A 20,590-nucleotide genomic window follows, 5' to 3' on the forward strand; every position below is an offset into this window, starting at 1 on the left:
ATGGGGAAGAGGATTTGCTTATATTTCCACAGGAGACCGTAACTTTTGGGTTCCAGATAAAAATATTAAACTCAGAAGAGTTACCCATGAAGAAACAACGACAGAGAAATCGGATGAAAATTCGAGTGAACAAATTAGCCACGAGATTCCAGCATCTAACCTTGACCCACAAGAATGGAAAGAAGAAAAAGATGACATCAGAACACCCAGAAATGGTGACCATGCAACAAATGCGGAAACTGGGGAAAGCCACTGTGACAATTTACGCAAACAAAAGCGTAAGTTAACACCTGTAAATATTTTTTTAGCAATGTTTGCTTTCCTTATGTCAACTGTAGAAGGAAAGGAATTTCATTATTGGACATATGTCCCTAATCCACCGCTGCTGTGAGGGGTTAGTTGGACCGAACCCACAGTCCCCGTATTTACAAATGAATCTGTCTGGCTCCCAGGACCTTTTAATACCCGAGGACCATTTAAACCTGAAGAAGAGGGAATGAAGCTTGTTAACTATACTTCTGGGGTCACCGGTCCTCCTATTTGCTTTGGTCAACAATACCAGTGTTTAAATATATCTGTACAGTACTGGCTAAGTCATTATGACTGGCCAGCTTCTGGGAATGATGTCAAACGTGAGATGTTTATGCTAAGAGCTAATTCCATCTCTCGTTTTATCCCGGGTTTTACTCCTATAGATATGGAAGCTCCTCCTTGTAAGGAGCACAGTTTTACATTACAAAGGGAATGGGTGCATTGGACTCGATGTAAAGGAAATCAAACTTTTTTCTTAACTAATACTTCTAAAGGTCCTATAATGGACTGGAATCCAAAGGCAACTTTACTTGACAGCAATAAGAGACCTATTAACATTGAGTTGCCAAGAGATGAGTTTACCTATCTTATAAATAAAAATAAAATCAGTATTAATATGACAACACCTATGACTTGGACAGATGTTGGGTTTGCACTCCCCGCACCTGGAATTTATGGCTTTCCTAAACAAAATCATTTGTGGAAAGTAGCAGCAGCTCTAAAACCTATGAAGGGCTGGACTGGTGGATTGTTTTTATCATCAAACCACCACATCTCATACTTATGGTATGGAATTTACTGTTCATGATGAAAGATACATTCAAGCTTGTGTTCAATTACCCTTTGTGTGGCTTAAAGGCAACATAAAGTGGAATGAAAAAACAGGAGAATTATTTTGTCCTGTGTGTCAACTGTTTACTTGTATTAATAGTTCTCTAAGTTTTAATCCTCAAAAGGAACAGCTGTATTTGTTGAGAGCCAGGACAGGTGTGTGGATGCCAGTGAATTTGACCAGACCGTGGCAAGAATCTCCTGCCCTGACAGTTCTTCAACTTCTGGCTGATCGAGTGTTGAGAAGAACGAAGAGATTTATTGGATTTTTATTTGCTATTATTCTAGGAATTATCGCTGTGACAGCTTCTGCTGCTGTCTCTGGCATGGCTTTAACTCAAGGGATTAAAACACATAATTTTGTGGCTAATTGGCATAAAGACTCTGAACAATTATGGACTGCTCAAAAACAAATTGACAGGGAGTTATATAATGAAATTGCTGATTTAGAACAAGCTGTTGTTATGTTAGGGGATGAATTAGTGAGCTTAAAGAAACAAATGAAGTTGAAATGTGATTGGAATGTAACTACTTTTTGTATAACCCCTGTTAAATATAATGAGAGTAAATTTCCTTGGGAGAATGTTAAAAAACATTTGTTAAACCATGATATTTGACTAAGGAAATTGTAAATTTACAACATGAGATATATTCCACTTTTGAAAATAAGTTACAAAGGATAGATGGAGATCAGATTTTACAAGGCATAGCTGATGGAATTGAACAAATGAATCCTATCCCAAAAATACAAGGACTTATAGGAAGTTCTGTAGGATCATTAGCATTATTTTTAATTATTGGATTCATTTTATATTTGATTTGTAAACGAGTGAAGCATGCACAAAGAGAAAATGAACGTTATGCGCAAGTGTTTGCTTTAATGATGACAGATATGAATAATATTCATCAAAAACAAAAGGGGGAAATGTAGGATAATATTTAGAAATAAACTTATCCTACATCAAGCACACAAAGTAAATTCAGTGTGAGTTTAAAATGACATGCTTTTCTTCCAGAGGCTTAAGACACTTGGACCCCCCTGGGTTACTCACAGAGTTAGGCTCTTTGGAAAATTCCTTAGGCATTTTCTCTGAAGCAGTACACCCCGTGAAGCCTGAGATCCAAGGGCATGCCGCCCTTCCTCAGAGATATGGGCCAGAGGGTTGACATATGTTAACAATATATTGTCAGAGGTCTATAGGTGGTCTGCCCTGAAGGAAGGTCACAGTCATTACTTCATACTGAGTAAACTGAGTGAATGCTTGAAGATATTCTTCTATTAATTCTGTTCCCCTATAGCTGTTTTTGTCTTTGAGCCCTGCTCAGAAAACTAGTCACTGTTTAGAGGAAGAGATTTACTACACAAGTGGTTACATTGATATGATAAATTTCCTTTCAAGTTCAAATTCAGCTAATAGATAATGGATTAGGTGTGTACGTGACTGGAAGAGTATAAAACTTAAACATGGAATAAAGAACTTTGCTATATGCCATCAAACTGTGTATAGTCTGTTTCTTGACTTAATAATTACAGAAGCGAGTTTACACCTACAGCAAAGCTGCTGCTCCTTCGCATCTCGGTTCACGCAACGACATGCTCTGAGACCCCAGCATATCCCAGTGAAGTAAGGGATATTCCACTTATTCTGCTTCTTGTTCTACATCTTCTACAGAAACTTGGACTTCCTTCGCTCAAAGAGTCAATTTGGGGATTAACAAATGGGAAAGGTAGGATCAAATGAGGGGAAAGAAGATGAGGTGGAGGTATTTCCCTTTTGAAAATTCACTTGCACTTCTTCCCATAGCCCCTTCATTTGTAAGGTTCCAACCAAAGACCTTGGTTGAGCTCTGAAGAATCACAGGCATATACTAAGCTGTTACTTCTCTCATCCCCTCCCCCCAAACTCACTTTCTCTCTTTTTAAGCCCCAAATGTTACATTATCTCATTTAAATTGATTCTTGGTAAGGCTGCTCTCCTGATTTATCAGACCCATTTTGACCTAAAATTGGAACCCTAATGCACTGAACATATTTCTCCTTTGTCCCCCAGATCTAGTCGCACACTTCCAAACCCTACTCTGTGCCTGGGCGGCTGCACTTTATGGGAGCCATCAGCAGGCACCCTTGTCCTCTTGTTTCTGGTTGGGTTCAGTCAATAGGACGTACTATGGGAGGTACACGTGGGAGGAGAGAGAAGTCAGGGTCCTCCAGCTTACTTCCTTCTAGGCCAGCAAGCATGAAGTCAGAAACCTCTCTACTGTCACATCTGTTAGGTAGCTGTCTAGTAGACCTAGGAGCATCCTCTTTGGCTTCTGGCAATCTCCCCATTTCCAACCCAGCTGGCCTTGTGGACAGCAATGCTCACTGTTTCTGGCCTTTGTGCTGCTCAATCCTTCTCTCACTTACCCCTGCCCACACTGGTATAAACAGTTCTTTTTATTAAGTGCTCCCCAGTTCCCCATTTTAGTGTGCCGTTTGCTGCCGATTTTCTTGATTCACCTGACTGTGTCATTCAGTTTCAAATTATAAACTCTCTATTTTGTCTCTGTTGTGCAGGCAGGAAACCAAACCAAACCATATTGTCCCACCAGTCCTGTGGGATTGCTCTGTCCCCCTGCCTGGCTCTGCCCAGCATGCACCACGGCACCCCATGCAGACACTGACCGCTGACTGTGGTACTCAGTGACAACCCTGCAGGGCTTTCTTTCTTGTCATTTCCTTCTGTGTGTCAATTCACCACCGAGAAAAGAACAGAGCAAGACCTCTAGCAGCAGCTCAACCACTGTGACCACAAAGAGTATATTAGAAAGAAGAAAAAATATAGACTTTGTAATATTACCCAAAAGAAGGCATTAGGTCAGGAAGGAGCCTTCTCAGTATTGTGGGGACAACTTACCAGAACCCAAGACTGTGAAGAAGAGATCTTTCCTGGTTGAACATTAGAATGTGTGTGTCTGATCAATCCCAGGAAATGGTCATGCTGCTCAGATAATCTTATTTCTTGTAACTACATTGATTGAATAATTTACTTTCCAAAAATCTAATTGCAAAAGTGACCCTCTTTATCCTTACGCATTACTGACATTTCCGCTGAAGGAAGGACATTGTGATTAGTGCTTCCACAAGAACAGGAACATTTAGGGAAAACTTAGTGTCACCCAGATGGATTCTGGTCATTGACCAAGTGAAAACAATACTGTGTAAAGGGCAATAGGAAGAAGGAGGCACTAAACATAAACGTTTTCTTAAAGTGGTAATCTTTGTGAAATACACATGATATGGCTCACTGAGGGTATGATGCTGTTGCAGATATTCTCTGCCCCTTTGAAGATGCTCCATCTGTACATTGAGTGGCCTTGTGAGCGATACACAAAGGAATAATAGTAATTAATTGAAGCCCACTGTGGACTAAGCATTGTCGTCGAACTCATCCAATACTAACAATAGCACCATGAAGGAGATATTATCATTATTATCCACATTTTACTGAAACGGAAACAGAAACTCAGAGAAATTACAGAAGTTGTACACGTTCACATGATAATAGGCAGGGCAAGAACTCAACCTGAGAGCCTTAAGCTGAAGTGACTGATTGGAGCTACTGGTTATAATTTGTGAAAATAGGACTGAGTATATATTCCCATGTATACATACAAGTATACAAAGGGGTATAGTCAGTAAAAAATATCTTTAAGTCAAGACAAGTTCTAAGTGGGTGGTAAAGAAAATATATATGTTCTAAGAACATATATAAGTTCTAAGAAAATATATAAGTTCTAAGTGGGTGGTAAAGAAAATATATATGAGAACGAGAGAGAGAGATATCTTGTTTCTGAGGCAGTCACAAAGAATGAAAGATTTAAGCTCAATTTTGGATAATGAGGAAGGTTTGGGACAGAGGAGGTGAATGGTGCGGCTCAAGTTACAGGATGGAAAAGTACCAATTTTGAGCAAGTAGCAATTTGGCTGGGGGCAAGGGTTCTTACAGGGAAGTAATGGAAATTAGGCTGGAAAAGTAGACCAGCTGCGAGAGAAATGGCTGTCGGGCCAAGTGAATAATAGGTTTTATACTGTTAGAAAGGAGATATGAAGTGATTAAGCTGTGTTTCAGAAAGATTGACTTGACAGTCACATGGCAGAGCATGGGGAAAGGAAAGAGACTGGATTTATGAGGCCCAGAAAGAGGATGACAGTGCTTATTTAGGGGTGGAGTGAGAGGGGCTTGGATTCAGGTGGTGGCAGCAGTGGGTACAGAAAGAAGGTGTGGATGACAAAGTGTTTGGAAGGAAAAATCAAGAAGGTATAATACTGGTTCATAATTATGTTAAAAACAATAATAATAGCTAACATCCATTTATTAATTTCCATAAATATTACTTTACCGGGCACAGTTATAGGCTCTGAGTACATAACAATGAACATAGCATTCCAATTAAAGAGGTACACGATAAACACACATATAAAATATAACTTCAGGTGAGTGATTTGTGCAACAAAGATACATAAAGCTGGATTAAGGGGCCAGATGGCAAGGCATGGGAGCTTGGGTCAGAGCAGATGTTTCTAAGGGTGAGCTGTTTAAGCAGAGATCTGAATGAAGGGTGGGAGTAGACCATGTGAATATCTCCAAGAAAAGCATTGAAGGCAGGAAGGGCAAAGGCCCGGAGGCACCCAGTGCTGCCTGTAATCAGAGCAGCACTGCCAGCGTCCCCAGTGTGGTGATTAAGGTGGAAAGTGAAAGTGAGGCTGAGGAGTCAGCAGGGGTCCAGTGGTAAAATCATCTTTGACCTATCTTGGTGAGATAGAGAAAAAAGGGCGATGAAAAGGAATGTGGCATGATCTGATTTACAATTCTAAAGGCTAATTCTGGCCACTTCTGGAGTTCTGGAAACTGGTGGATGTTTATTGCAACATTAATTGTGTTGACAGAAGAGTGGAAACTGAGTATCCACCAGAGGGAAATTTATTATATTAAATTAATATTTAATATAATAGTTATGGTATATCCAGGGTGTGGAATATTATGTAACTCCTTTATAAAAATGGGTTAGAGCTATAGCTAGAAAATAGCCACATAATACTGATAAACAAAACAAACGTGTAACAGTATGATGCATATAGCATGGTCTAATTTGGAGCATAAACTCATCCTATTCTTAAATATCAATTTGATCTGAGGGAAGAATTTTGACACCCTGTTAACTCAAGGGAGTGGGAACACATCCAAATCATCTTTGATTTGTTTTAATGTGCGACATAGAGATATAGCTATTGATTTTTTTTATTTAAAATATTAAAACATGGGGAAAAATGAGTAAACAATAACTCAACTAAAAATGGAATTTGATTTAACCAGATTTTTGTTTATAGGTAATCAGTAAACAATAACTCAACTAAAAATGGAATTTGATTTAACCAGATTTTTGTTTATAGGTAATCAGTATGACAAAAGATAAACATTTTTAGGTAGAGAATTAGCTACTGCTTATATATAACAGTTTCTTTCCTAACAAGGGCCTGGTTTCTGGGGAAATGTCTTCAAAGCCTCCATTGTGGAATATCCTGTCTGCCATATTGAGTCCTAGTTCTTATCTTAAGAATAGTTATGGTGGTTTGGAGGAATTCCGTGTACTTCTTTGGTCATGATTAAATAGGGGGAAATGAGTCTTTAATCTGTGGGGAAAATAAATTCACCTTGAAGAACTGCCCTGTAACTAAAGTTTGCATTTGGCCATTCATCACAAAATGTACATACACATGGAGATTTTATGGGACTGGGGACAAAACAACTCTGGGAAAAGTACCTGAAGTCATTATATTTTGGGAATTTAAAAATAAATTAACAGAACTTTTCAAAGATATGGGCACTAAAGCCAAACGGAAAATAAAGCTGAAATGAGAAAAAGGTTCATCCCTACCATCGCAGAAGGACTTCTGTTGAAGTAATTTCCGTTTTCCGGGCGAGTGGGTTTGCATCCTAGCTACACTAATGCAACAGTTTTATGTATGAGTAATTTTAGAGTTCCACTCAGCAATTCTAACCGCACTGATAAAGCCTTCTTGTGGATAAAATAGCATGTTTTCCCTTATCAAAAATGCATTTCCATATGAGAGTAAATTGTGATATACATAAAAAAAAATACAGCTAACAATGCTATAAACAAACCACAGTTCTGCTCCTGACCATTGGAGCTTTCAGTAATCACATATAATATGGTTGAAGGATAATTTTCTGATGGCAGAATAGCCCCAAGTGATTTGTTTGTTTGTTGTTTTTAAGGCATGAGGCATCATCCAGAAAGTACCCTTTGTCTGCTAGCTTAATGTTACAGGAATAAGAAAGCTAATAATTCTCCTCTTTCTCTGAATAGATTTCTCATTATCTTACTGGGGTTTGAACAGACTCGAGAGGAGGTGACTTTCCCTTATAATCACACGGCTTGCTTTTAAAGTCTGGTGCTTTGGGCACTTGTTTGTCACTATCGGTAGTTCCTGCTTAAATATCCTGAGTAATTTAGATACCTGATGATGTGCGGAGGATGGTGAGTGTTGGATCTTCTCTCCAAGCAAAACTACAGTAGAAGCTCCATAGTTGACCACCTCCCTACATTGACCCCCTCCTTAAGCTGACTAATTTTCATAGACCGGACATGCACCACATGCACACATCAGTACAGTAGCAGGCCTGGTTCCTTATGGTGACCACTTCCGTATGTTGACCAGTTTGTTACATGTCCTCGGGTGGTCAACTTACAGAGGTTCTACTGTACTTACAGTCCCTAATTTCCAGTTTATCTGAGGGCAGAAGTACTTTCGGTCCTTCCACTGGTGACTGTGGCATTGGTTGTTGATTGTCTTCCCTTACTTTAACCTAAATTTTGACTCTTCAAGAATATCTTCAGACAAATGACTTTTAGCTGTTAGCAAAAAAAAAAGTTATTTTTCTATCATTAATATTTGTAGGTCATACTGCTCTCCCTTCATTTGCAAGCCTATCTCCTCTTTGAAGAGCTGATGATACCAGTTCTCTTCTCTGCCGAATGTAAACACCCCTCCTGCCTTCTAGTCATGGGATGGAAACCTCTGTGTGTGGCTTGGCAAATACCTGGTCAACACTTCAGACTACACTTTCTATCTGTTCATAGAACAGCACTATGCCAAGCACTTAGTAGACAACAAACATTTGTTAAAAGAAATATTCTCAATCATCAGTCTGTCTCCTAAATGCAAAATGTAGGGTCATATTACCAGCTGAGATAGATGAGAAAGATATGATAAGATGATACAGATTTATAAAGAATTGAGGGAACATGTAGGGATTGTGGGGGAATTGCCATGAATGGACAATTTATCAGCACCTGAGTCCCTTTCCTAATGGGTAGAGAGCTATTCTATACAGAAATTGGTCCTTACCGTTTCCAACTAAGGCAATTGAAAGAAATGTACATTGAAGATAATATTTCCCAACAGATTTTAGGATCAATTTTATGACACAAACTTATCTGAACATGTTAGAAAATAGTCAGGCAAAACTGCTCACCTCTGACTTTAGGTAAAAATATAATTCTGGACATATAGAAAAGAAGAGCAATTTTATTCATTTTATTATGAGTCTACTTTTGTAGACCATGACTGACTGGTAAAACATTTTTACTGATTAAATCTTATAATTATCTGGAAATGTGCTTGAAAATAATAACAAAAATAGCAAATGACATTTTTATAAAGGTCCAAGCACCTTAGATAATTCATAGTGTCAAAATCCTATTATTTTAACTGGCAAAATCCGAACAGGATACGTTAGAATAAAATACAAATGTTTTGTTTTAATTAAAAATGATAATGGCTGCCATATTCAAGTTCAAATTTCCAAAATGCTCAGGGATTTCCACAAATTCTCAGAGTCTTGATGACTAAATCAAAACAAGGAGTCACACTCATGCTTTTTCACTGCACACAGGACAAGCCTTCCTTTTAATACTCTTCCCAATTTAGCAAGACCTTCCCACACTTTCCAGATGTATCAGATGATAAGACTGTATGGAGTTCCCATCCCATCTATTTGTCCTTGAAACATAGAGATTTCTACTCTATTTTTTTAACTTTTTATTTGAGATAATTTCAGTCATTGAAAATTGCAAAAATATTACAAAGAATAGCATAATACCCAGATTCTCCAAATGTTGACAATTCGTCAGAATTGCTTTTCTCCCCCTCTCTCTATAAAATTGTATGTATATATATCATTTTATGTACATGTAAATTTTTAATAAATATTTGAAACCAAGTTATAGATGTGCTTTCTCTTTATCCCTAAATATTTCAAAAATATATTTTCATAAAGATAAGCACATTCTTTTATATAATCACAATACAATTGATCAAAACCAGTAAATTATCATTGATACTATTATTATCCTTTAACATAATGCTTATTTAAATTCAGCCATTTTTTCCCACTAATGTTTTTTATATCAAAAGGGAAAAGAAATCCAGTTCAAGTTTAGACATTGCATTTATGTCATATCTCTTTAGGCTACCTCAATCCTTCATGAACTTAACATTTTCAATGAATCCAGATCAGTTATTTTGTAGAATATCTCTTAATTTGAGTTTCTCTGATGTTTCCTTATGATTAGATTTTGATTGTGTTTTTTTGGCAGGAAGCATCAAAGGAAGTATCAAAGCAGGGGACACATGATATATATTTGTCCCATTACTGGTGATGTTAACTTTGATTACGTCCTTTTGGTTTTGTCTGCCAGTTTTTTCCACAAAGTTGCTTCTTTTCCCTTTGAAATTAATAAATAATTTGTGGGAAGTAACTTTGAGACTATGTAAATACCCACTATGTCATCAAATTTTCACCCTTAGCATTCATCAATGATTCTTTTTTGCATTTTTAAAGTTTCTTCTCATATCCCACAGTGTTTTTTTTTAAGATAAACTGATAATATCTTTTCCTTTTTTAAAAATTTCAGACTAGGGCAGTGCCTGTGGCTCAGTGGGCAGGGCACCAGCCCCATATACCGAGGGTGGTGGGTTCAAACTCGGCCCCGACCAAACTGCAATAAAAAATAGCTAGGCATTGTGGCGGGTGCCTGTAGTCCCAGCCACTCGGGAAGCTGAGGCAAGAGAATCACCTAAGCCCAGTAGTTGGAGGTTGCTGTGAGCTGTGTGATGCCATGGCACTCTACCAAAGGTGATAAAGTGAGATTCTGTCTCTACAAAAATAAATGAATAAATAAACAAAAAATAAAATTTCAGACTAATGTGAGGGTACAAATGATTAGGTTACATTGTTTGCATTTATTAGGTAGAGTCCAATTTATAGTTGTGCCCCTTACCCAGGAGGTGTGCCATATACCCTTACCCTTACTGTGCCAATTAGGTGAGAGCACACCAACCCCCCTCCCTGACTCTCCTATCCTCTCTACCCCACTTGAGTTTAGTTGTGTTTTTCTCTTGTGTATTTTTTCGTCTGCTGGTTTCATATTAGTACTGAGTACATTTGATACTTGCTTTTCCATTCTTGAGATACTTTACTAAGGGGAATATTCTCAACTGCATCCCAATTAATATAAAAGATGTAAAGTCTCCACTTTGTTATGGCCGAATATTAATCCATTCATTTGTTGATGGGCACTTGGGTTGATTCCACATCTTGGTTGTTGTGAATTGAGCTGCTACAAATATTCTAGTGCAAATATCCTTATGGTAGAATGATTTAGTTTTTCTTCTGGGTAGATGCCTAGTAATGAGATTGCAGGTTCAAATGGAAGGTCCACTTTTAGTTATTTAAGGATTCTCCATACTTCTATCCTAAGAAGCTTTATTAGTTTGTAATCCCACCAACAGTGTAAAAGTGTTCCCTCTCTCCACGCCCACGCTAGCATCTACAGTTTTGAGACTTTGTGAAGTGGGATATTCTCATTGGAGTTAGGTGATATCTCAAGGTAGTTTAGATGTGCATTTCTCTGATAATTAGAGATGATGAGCATTTTTTCATGTGTTTGTTGGCCATTTGTCTGTCTTCTTTAGAGAGGATCTGTTCATATCTCATGCCCAATAATAGATGGGATTGTTTGCTCTTATTTTGTTGATTAATTTGAATTCTCTGTAGATCCTGATTATCAAGGGTGGGATTTGTAACTTGCAAATACTTTTCCCATTCTGAAGGTTGTCAGTTTGCTTTAATTGTTGTGTCCTTAGCTATGCAGATGCTTTCAGCTTAATTAAATTCCAATTATTTATTTTTGTTGTTGTTACAATTGCCAATGGAGTCTTCTTCATAAAATCTTTCCCCAGGCTGATATGATTAGGAGTTTTCCCCCACATTTTCTTCTAGGGTTTTATTGTTTCATGTCTTAGATTTAAATCTTTTGTCCATCGTGAATCAGTTTTTATGAGTGAGAGGTGTGGGTCCACTTTCAGTCTTTCACATGGGGTTATCCAGTTCTCCCAGAACCATTTATAGAATAGGGATTCTTTTCCCTGGTGAATGCTTCTATTTGGTTTGTCGATGATCACACAGTGATATAGGGCTGGTTTCATCTCTAGGTTTTCTATTCTTTTCATAGATATGTATCTCTGGTTTTGTGCCAATACCATGCTGTTTTAATCATGATCAACTTGTAGTATAACCTGAAGTCTGATAAAGTGATACCTCTGGATTTGTTTTTATTGCTAAGAATTGCATTGGCTCTACTGTCTTTTGTCTGTTCCATACAAAATGAAGAACTATTTTTTCAAATTCTTCAAAGTATGATGTTGGTATTTGACCTTCTTCTCCTTATAAAATATTTTTTAATGGTTTGGGCAATTCTATGAATTAGAATTTTTACTGTAATAAGTTTATTTACTGAGTGTTGGGAGAATATATTAGAAAAATTAAATTCTTTATTCCTTCCTTAACATGTAGAATTATAGCAAATAATTCTAATGCATTTAAACTAGTCCCATAATTCAGGACAACTATTTAGTAGTTTTTTTGTTTTTTTGGTTTTTTTTTGGCCGGGGCTGGGTTTGAACCCACCACCTCCGGCATATGGGACCGGCGCCCTACTCCTTGAACCACAGGCGCCGCCCCAGGACAACTATTTAAAGACATTGATTAAAATGCACTACATACTCAAGAAGATTTATCATTTTGATAAATCTCAAAATGGGCTTCCAGAGAAGAGGTGAAAGTGAGAAAATTGGAGTTGATGTGCTAATGCTATTGTTATTTAAATTCACAATAGGAAAGGCAGACCTGAATTATCTTGGCATATTTAAATTAAAATTCACTTTTAAGTTAAGATACACATTTCCTCCAGCAAAACAGCTAGTGAGCCTCTCCATCTGAAATTAAATGTTAAAAAAAAAAAATAGCATGAAATTAAATGTTGATGACTAATTACTTTCCACACTATTTCCTTGAAGTTGCCTGAGTGAACGTTTCTTTGTTTTACCAATGTTTATCTGAGTCCTAGAACTTTCTGTTTTATTCTCCCCAGTTTCTCTATCTCTCAGGATGTTCCCTCCCTGTCTTTGACTCTGGGAATGTAAAATTCCTTCATGGGTGGCAAATAGAGAAGAGTTGTAGAAGAAGTGATGGAACTCCTACTGGGCAGAAAATATGAACCTATTCACCCAAACCAGAAACATGTTAATTCAGCTCTCTCAGGATCAACTAAAAACTGTCTGTGGATATATTTTCTCTAAAGCTCCCAGTAGGGTGTAGTTTTAAGAATCTTTAGCAGCTGAGAAAATATATCATCTCAGTGACTTCAATGGAAGCTCTTAATAACATAGTCCATTTTTTTAAAGCCCCACTCAATCCACAAAACACAGACCACACCTGTGGAGCACTAGCCCCCACTTGGTAATACATCCTAAGCCCCCGGCTCCCATTCTGAGAGTTTAATGGCGTTGGTCTGGGAAGTGACCGGGTATTCAGGGCTTTTAAAATCTCCCCAGATGATTTTAATTGGTAACAGGCTGGAAACCACTGCTGTGGAAGGTTGTCCTTTCCCCCTTAGGCCTAAGAAATAAAATTCTAGTCTTGTTTATGCAAATTTCTGTGACTCACTGTTGATCCCCTACTGGCATATTCCTATACATAGGAGTTGATAAAAATGATTTATGTAAGCTGTTTTGTACACTAGAGTTTGCTAAATTTTTCCTGTTTACATTTGTTTCCATCATTACAATGCTTTCTGATCTTGGCAGCTAGCTGGTCCTAGGGTAATTATAATAGTATCATTTACTGAGTGCCTCCTGGCTACCAAATGCTTCATGCTTAACTTCTGCAAATTTATTTTAAACAGAAAATAATCAGCTTTAAAATAAGTAGAAGAAATTCAGGATTAGAACTCAGATCTGGGAGGCTCTAAAATCACAGCTGTGCCTACTGATGAAGACACCAGGAAAGACAGTTACCCTCTGTTGATTAGTTCAACGTCCAGCCCATTATTTCTCTTAGCAATTGTTACTGGTTTAGAGATGACCATGTATTCTGAGTCCCTGACAAAACTCCATTACACTCTATGGTTGAAAGATTGGTTAATGTTCTCTCTCTCTCTCTCTCTGTCTGTCTTTCTCTCTCACTGAACATGAATAAGGAAGCCCAGGAAGCTTGGTTTCCACCAGCTGCCATTTTGTGCTATGAGATAAAAGAGCCTGAGTTAAAGGCAACGCTGAGAACAACAGAAGATTCCAGACAGCCATCAGTGGGGCTAACATTATCCATGGGCAACTACCTAAGTAAGTGATTTCGGAGGCACTGGAAGGATGACCCAAAACAACTCCTTCCTGCTCCTGGGTGCCTGGAGTTAAAGGAGAGGGAGACTCCGATTTAATATTTAGAAAGAAGACTTAAAATGCAAACAGCCCGAAACAAGGTAACTCACTAACTCACATCCAGTGGTTGTTGTAAGAATATTTTATTGGGGCAGGTTTGAAGGTGAACACACAGAGAGACAGAGGGCAAGAAGGAAATCTAAAGCAAGTGGGGAAAGGGATGCTGGAAAGGAATGTGGCAGTTGGGAGGGTAAGGGGTTGTGTGTGTATCAGTAGTTTGCTCCTTTTTATTGCTGAGTATGGTTATATCTCATTGTATGGATCTACCCTGGGTTGTTTGTTCACTGATTAGTTGAAGGAAGTTGGGATGGTGGAAGTGTTGTCTTTGCCTTCTTTCTAATCTTAAAGAGAAAGCATTCAGTCTCTCAGCATGGAGTGGGATGTTAGCTGCAGGGTTTTTGAAAATGCCCTTTACCAAGTTAAGGAAGTTTCCTTTTATAGCTTACTAAATGCTTTTTTCTGCATTAATTAATATGATCATGTGTTTCTTTTTTCTTTAGATTGTTAATTTGATGAATCACATTGACTGATTTTTGATGAGCAGGTCTTTCATTTTGGGGGACAAATTGCCCTTACCATGGTGTATTATTCCTTTTAATATAACACTGGCTTTGATTTTCTTGATGAATATTGCTGGAATGTTTGTATCTATGTACTTACTGCCCTTGCCCAGTTTTAGTAACAAGGTAATGTTGGCTTCAAAAAATGAGTTGTAAAATATTCCCTCTTCTTTTATTTTCTGAAAGAGAGTGTATAGAATTAATGTTATTTTTTTCTTTAAATACTAAATAGAATTCACTCACAAAACCAGTAAGTCAATCTGCATCTGGAGATTTCTTTTTCAGGAGGTTTTTATCTAAAAACTTATTTTTAGGTAAACTATTGTTTTTTTTATCTTTTGATAAAGTATAGCTATAGCACTATTTAGGTTATATATTTCATCATAGATGAGTTTTGATAGTTTTGTGGCATTATTACATTAAATCAAAGCTGTTAAATTTATATATGTAAAGTTGTTTGTAATATTTCCATTTACCCTTTTAATGTCTGTGGAACTTATAAGGATTTCCCCTCTTTCATTTACGGTCTTTCCTTCTTTCCTTCCTTCCTTCCTTTTTCACTCTTTCTTCCATCAGTGTTACTTAAAGCTTACCAATTTTATTGCTCTTAAAAAAAAAATCTTTTAAGTAAAGTTTCTCAAGAATGGAAGAAAATGTATCCAATGTACTCAATACTTTTATGAAACCAATTTATAATTACTCACACTTTCTTATGAAAGATAGATCACAACTATAACCTAGGATAAAGAAGAGAAGTAGAGGGGGAACGGAAGGGAGGGGGGAGGTTCGATAGAGGGAGGGTAAACAGTGGTACCACACCTATGGAGCATATTGTAAAGGTACAAGTCAAATCTACCAAGTATAGAACATAAATGTCTTAACATAATCATTAAGTAAATAAGGTGAAAGCTATATTAATTAGTTTGATGTAACCATTCCAAATTGTATTAAAAACTCAACACATTGTACCCCACAAATGCATAAATGTATTCATGATCTATGTGTATATGACTTAATAAAAGGAAAAAAAACCTTTTGTTTCACTGTTTTTGCTTTTCTGTTATCTGTTATTCATTGATTTCTGCTTCGGTTCGCTTAGTCTTATTTTGCTCTTATTTTTCCACTTTATTGAGATGGTTGTGATTACCGATTGGAGACTTTTCTTTTTTCTAATAAAAGCATTTACTGGTTCACATTTTCCCTTTACTGTTGGCTTTCCAGAGCCCTCAAACTACTCCTCTTTGCCACTTTCCGATGCTGCTTTCCAAGCATGAGGGCTGCATTCCGTGGGAAACCCAGAGTGCAATATGCCTCTTCTACCTGGCTCAGAATTGACCAGTCTTTTTAAATATATATTTTTTTCAAGAATCTCCTGCCAAAGAAAATGCCTCTATTTCGTAGAGGCATTCTAAACAGAGAATAGCAAGATTAAAGCATGGCACTTCTCTCGTGATTTTCCAGAACTGCATGCTTCGAGCTAAGGGCTACCATGATGAACTTTTTTCTTGATGAGTGCTCAGCTTCTGAATGATTTATTAATTATTCCTTCAAAATTTTCTGTTAGGAGGACATATTGTTAACCTCTCTTTAGAGAAGAAAACCAAGCTCCTCACAAGAAAAGTCTTTTGACTGGAGTATCTAAAGGCTTACTCTAGCCCCGAATTCAGATGGCACAAGTGAAAAAATTGATCCCCCTTGGATATCCCACGGTTGCCTCCTGTACTCCCTAAGACATTGGGCTACAACTAGAAGGAACAAGTGGATTCACATGAACTGGGGTAGCTGATTTTATCGCACCTGTTTGTTTTCCAGTGTTTGTTTATAAAGAAAAAAAAAAAGAACATCCCGGGAGTAGAGCAGGTTGACTTTAGAGCTCTGCACTGCCACCGGGCTCTTACTGGAAATCTCTGCTGCCAGGGCAAAGGCCTGACCTCCTTGTCTGGAAACACCTGGCTGCAATGAAAAGGACTGGGGGTCAGAAGTGGCCAAAACGCCAGGGACACAGCCCAGTTGGAGCAGGGTGCTGATTTCTGAATAAGGAAATGAACACTGAAAGGTCACCATTTGGAATCCTCCAGCATGGAGACAAGGGAACCCAGAGAACCCCACCCAAGCCTGACTGCCACGAGCACTTAACCACGATGGCCTCAGTCCCCACCTGACCAGCCCACTGCTTAGGGCCTCATCAGCCATTGTCTTGCGGGCGGTGAAGACCAGCTCGTTGAGCAGGCTGCAAGGGCAGGGAAGGTGCAATAGGAGACAGTCACCAGCCCAGGTCTGGGAGATGTCTTGTCGTCCCTTTCCCCTGGGGTCCCCCACCCGACCTCACCCACACCCCTCTGGCTCCCGATGACCTTGGGCAGTTGCTGCAGAGTTCCCACATCAGCAGCCAAACCCACATCCACCTCCTGAGGGGAGCAATCATGCACTGTTTGGTTTGTGTCCAGTACTGCTCCCACACAAACAAGATGCCCGTGAGATTTTGCATTTACTGCAGAGGTCCTACCGCCCCACTTTGGTGACCCCCCTCCAAAGACCCCATTCTGTTCCCACCAATGTACTTTTACCTGGGCAAATTCCTTCACCCTAGGACAGAGCCCACTTCCAACTCTTCTGCCCTCCCACTTCTCCAGAGTAGCCCCATCCATCTCCAGACAAAAAACATTCTTTTTTTTTTTGAGACAGAGCCTCAAGCTGTCACCCTGGATAAAGTGCTGTAGCATCACAGTTCATAGCAATCTCCAACTCCTGGGTTCAAGAGATTCTCTTGCCTCCGCCTCCTAAGTAGCTGGGACTACAGGCACCTGCCACAACACCTGGCTATGTTTTGGTTGCAGTTGTCATTGTTTGGCAGGACTGGGCTGGATTTGAACCCGCTAGCTCAAGAGTATGTGGCTGGTGCCTCAGCCACTTGAGCCGCAGGCGCCAAGCTGACAAAAACATTCTTACCATCATCCTCCCACCCAGCCTCCTCCCCACCCCACACCTTTACCTGCTCATGACCTTGACTTGCACTGCCTGCCCATGACTTCCTCCACAGCCAAGTCTTACTTTGTCAGGTTCTGCTCTGAATAACCCTTCTGTGAAGCCCTCAGAGCTCACTCCAAGCCCCCACCCTACTGCAATAGGCAGGGCCAGGGATGCAGGAGCTTGGAGGATGACTCACCTTCACCTGGAAGAAAGCATCCTGGGCACACTAGCGGATGTCACAGGCAGTGACAAGGTCCACACCTGGGAGGTAGAGGCCAGGGATACTGCACAACCACAAGAACCAACCCCTCTTCCTGGGATGTGGGGTTACATCTAGGGACCTGATCTGACTAGCAACAGAGCTAAGATTGGGAGCCTGGGCTCGGGGAGCCGGAAGAGGGGGCTGCAGACTCACCTTCTCCAATGCAGCCCCCTTGGATGGCGGCAATCACGGGCTTGGGGCACTGAAAGGCAATAGGAAGGGTGGGACCAGGCTGGCCGAAGAAAGGTGGACAGAAAAGATGCCCTCCAGTGCCCCAGAATCACCTTTTCAATGACACTGAAGGTCTCCTGGTATTGGGTTATGAGGGCAGCATCATCTCCTTGGGGCTGCAGGAGGTCTGAAGCCAAGTCCATGAGGTCAATACCTGGTGAGGAGGCATGAAGAGGCTCACCTTGCTTCTCAGGCCCCACCTACTGCCCACTAGTGGTCAGAACCCAGGCAGAGGGTTCAAGCCCCCAAACCACGAAGGCAGAGAAAGCAACTCATACAGGACATACCAAGGGATTGTAAGTGGACGTGCCATAAATAAAAGCTAACATTTATGGAGTCATTATTCAGTAATCCTCATAATAACCCTATGAGGTAGGTCTTACTACTATTTCCATAGTACTGGTGGGTAAACCGAGGCACAGAGAGGTTAAAGATTTGCCCAAGATCATATTGGCTAGTGAGTAGCAGAACTTCTACTTCAAACCCCAAGACATGTAGCTGGCTCTAGGGGCCATCCTTGTCCGCATCATGCCAGGTGGCCTGGGACTCAAGGTTTGTGCATGAACAATGGAGGTGATGTTGCCTTGAGGTGTTTCCCTAGCTCAAAGGTCACCTCCTCCCAGAGATCCTCCCTAGCTAAACAGCAGCTCGCCTCCTCCCCATCCTCCTAACTGTGCCGGGCCTCCTCCCTGCACATCCTGCTATCATATAATTACACCCTCATCTGGTTGAGGGCCAGCCTCCTTTTCTGGGATCTGACCTCCATGGACACAGAAGGTTTTGTCTTTTTTGTCCACTGCTGTATCCCCCGTGCTTAGAATAAAGCATATGAAACCCGCACATTGTACCCCTTGATTGCACTAATGTACACAGCTATGACTTAACAATAAAAATAAATAAATTAAAAAAAAAAAGAATATAGCTGCTCAATATGTGAATGGCACGGACAACAATCCCTGTCCCTATGGGGAGGCAAACAAATAAATGAGAAGACATTTTTTGCTTAAAAAAAAAAAGGTACAGAAATGAGCCCAGATGACACCCCAGACCCCGAGGCCGCAGACCATTGCTCTTTACTCATCTTTGCCAATGATACAATGACAGTTGACCCTTTATCACTTTCTCTCCACTTCCCTATGTTTTAATATTTAGTATCTGCTTTTGCTAGGAAGGCATCGTGCCTGCCACTGATGTATTTCTGTGGCCATGCTGATGCTTCTCTCTATTATTTCAGGTAGAAATCAATATGAACAATGCAGGCACTCAGCCACAGCTGAGGCCCCAGGCCACACTCCAGTCCTGGGAATGCCACATTTTGTCACAGAGGTCCAAGCTGAGTTCTTCTAGCCCCTCAATTGTACATTGTTCTTTTATCCTTTTCTCTAGTGAACATGTACAAGACAAGACAAGAATCAAGATATTTTTCTTCACTGTTACAGCTGTATAATTGCATCTTCGTGATTACAATTACAAGAGTGGAGCTTTGGGGCATGTTTCTGAACATCTGGATAAGCAAATTAAAATAAACCTGTGAACTGGATAGCTCCTTTCTGCCACTGAGTAGCTTATAAAGTATCACCCTCTATAAGTTTACCTAGGATAACAATTATCAAAGAATTTGAACTCAGAAAAAAGAGAATTAAGCCCTAAAGTGATTCTCAACCTTATTTAACTGCTCTTGAGTGCTCTCTCAGGCTTTCCTGAAATCCTATAGCATCTTTATAATAATCGTCAATGGTATTTGGGCAACAGATGTGCAGAAGTGATAGTGGAGAATTCTGGTTAACAAGTGTCAGCTAATCATGAGTTCACTCAGGCACCAGGAAGAATTTATTTAAACATTGACATGGACGGCAATCACTTCATCTCAAATACACACCCTCTCTGACGGTCTGACTCTCCTCTTTTGCGCCTGTGGTCAATGCGTGGCAGCATCTTGGCCACGGATTGTCACCATCTGGATCATAATTTGGGAAAGTCATGATGCCTAATAAAACTGAGATGAGGGCAATACCAGGAGTTGTCAGATCATAATGTCTGTGTGCTGGGAAGAGGCATGAACTTTCCTTTCCCCCAAAGCCCTGATTTCCTTGGTGCCGAGTCCACGCTTCCCATACCAATTGCTCAGACGGCATCATCTTGCATCTTTTTCTTGTCATTCGAGCATGATTTGCTGAGAGCCAGAGATGTCTTAAATTTTATTTATATCCTAAATGATAGAAGAAAGTAGAAAAGTCTGTAATCACTATTATTCACACTCACCAGGATCCACATGAGAGGACCCCACATTGCCTGTTCACCTGCCACAATGTTCCCTGCTTGGATGGTCTTCAGCCTTTTTTCTTCCTGTGGCCATAGTTTTCATTTTATAATATGATAGTTATAATACTGGCTCCTTCTAGCCCCACATCCAAGCCAAGAGCTCTTCCCTTTCTGTTGTGGCTTTTAATGCTACTCTCCTCTCTATAGCTCTCAGCCTTGGGAAAAACCTCACATGAACCAATACAGCTTCCCCACCATGAGGTCATCGGTGATTGATAATCACAAATTTACTGATCTCAGATGAGCTAATTAGTTTAT

The 20,590-nt window shown here is 39.7% G+C and overlaps 1 pseudogene; it reads right to left on the reverse strand.

Moving 5' to 3' along the window:
- The window catches only part of LOC128598293 (delta(3,5)-Delta(2,4)-dienoyl-CoA isomerase, mitochondrial-like), a 46,112-nt pseudogene extending 25,813 nt beyond the window's left edge, over positions 1-20,299 (reverse strand).
- Between the last annotated feature and the right edge of the window lie 291 nt (positions 20,300-20,590).

Source organism: Nycticebus coucang, chromosome 11, assembly GCF_027406575.1.
Source record: "Nycticebus coucang isolate mNycCou1 chromosome 11, mNycCou1.pri, whole genome shotgun sequence".
Classification (NCBI taxonomy): Eukaryota; Metazoa; Chordata; class Mammalia; order Primates; family Lorisidae; genus Nycticebus; species Nycticebus coucang.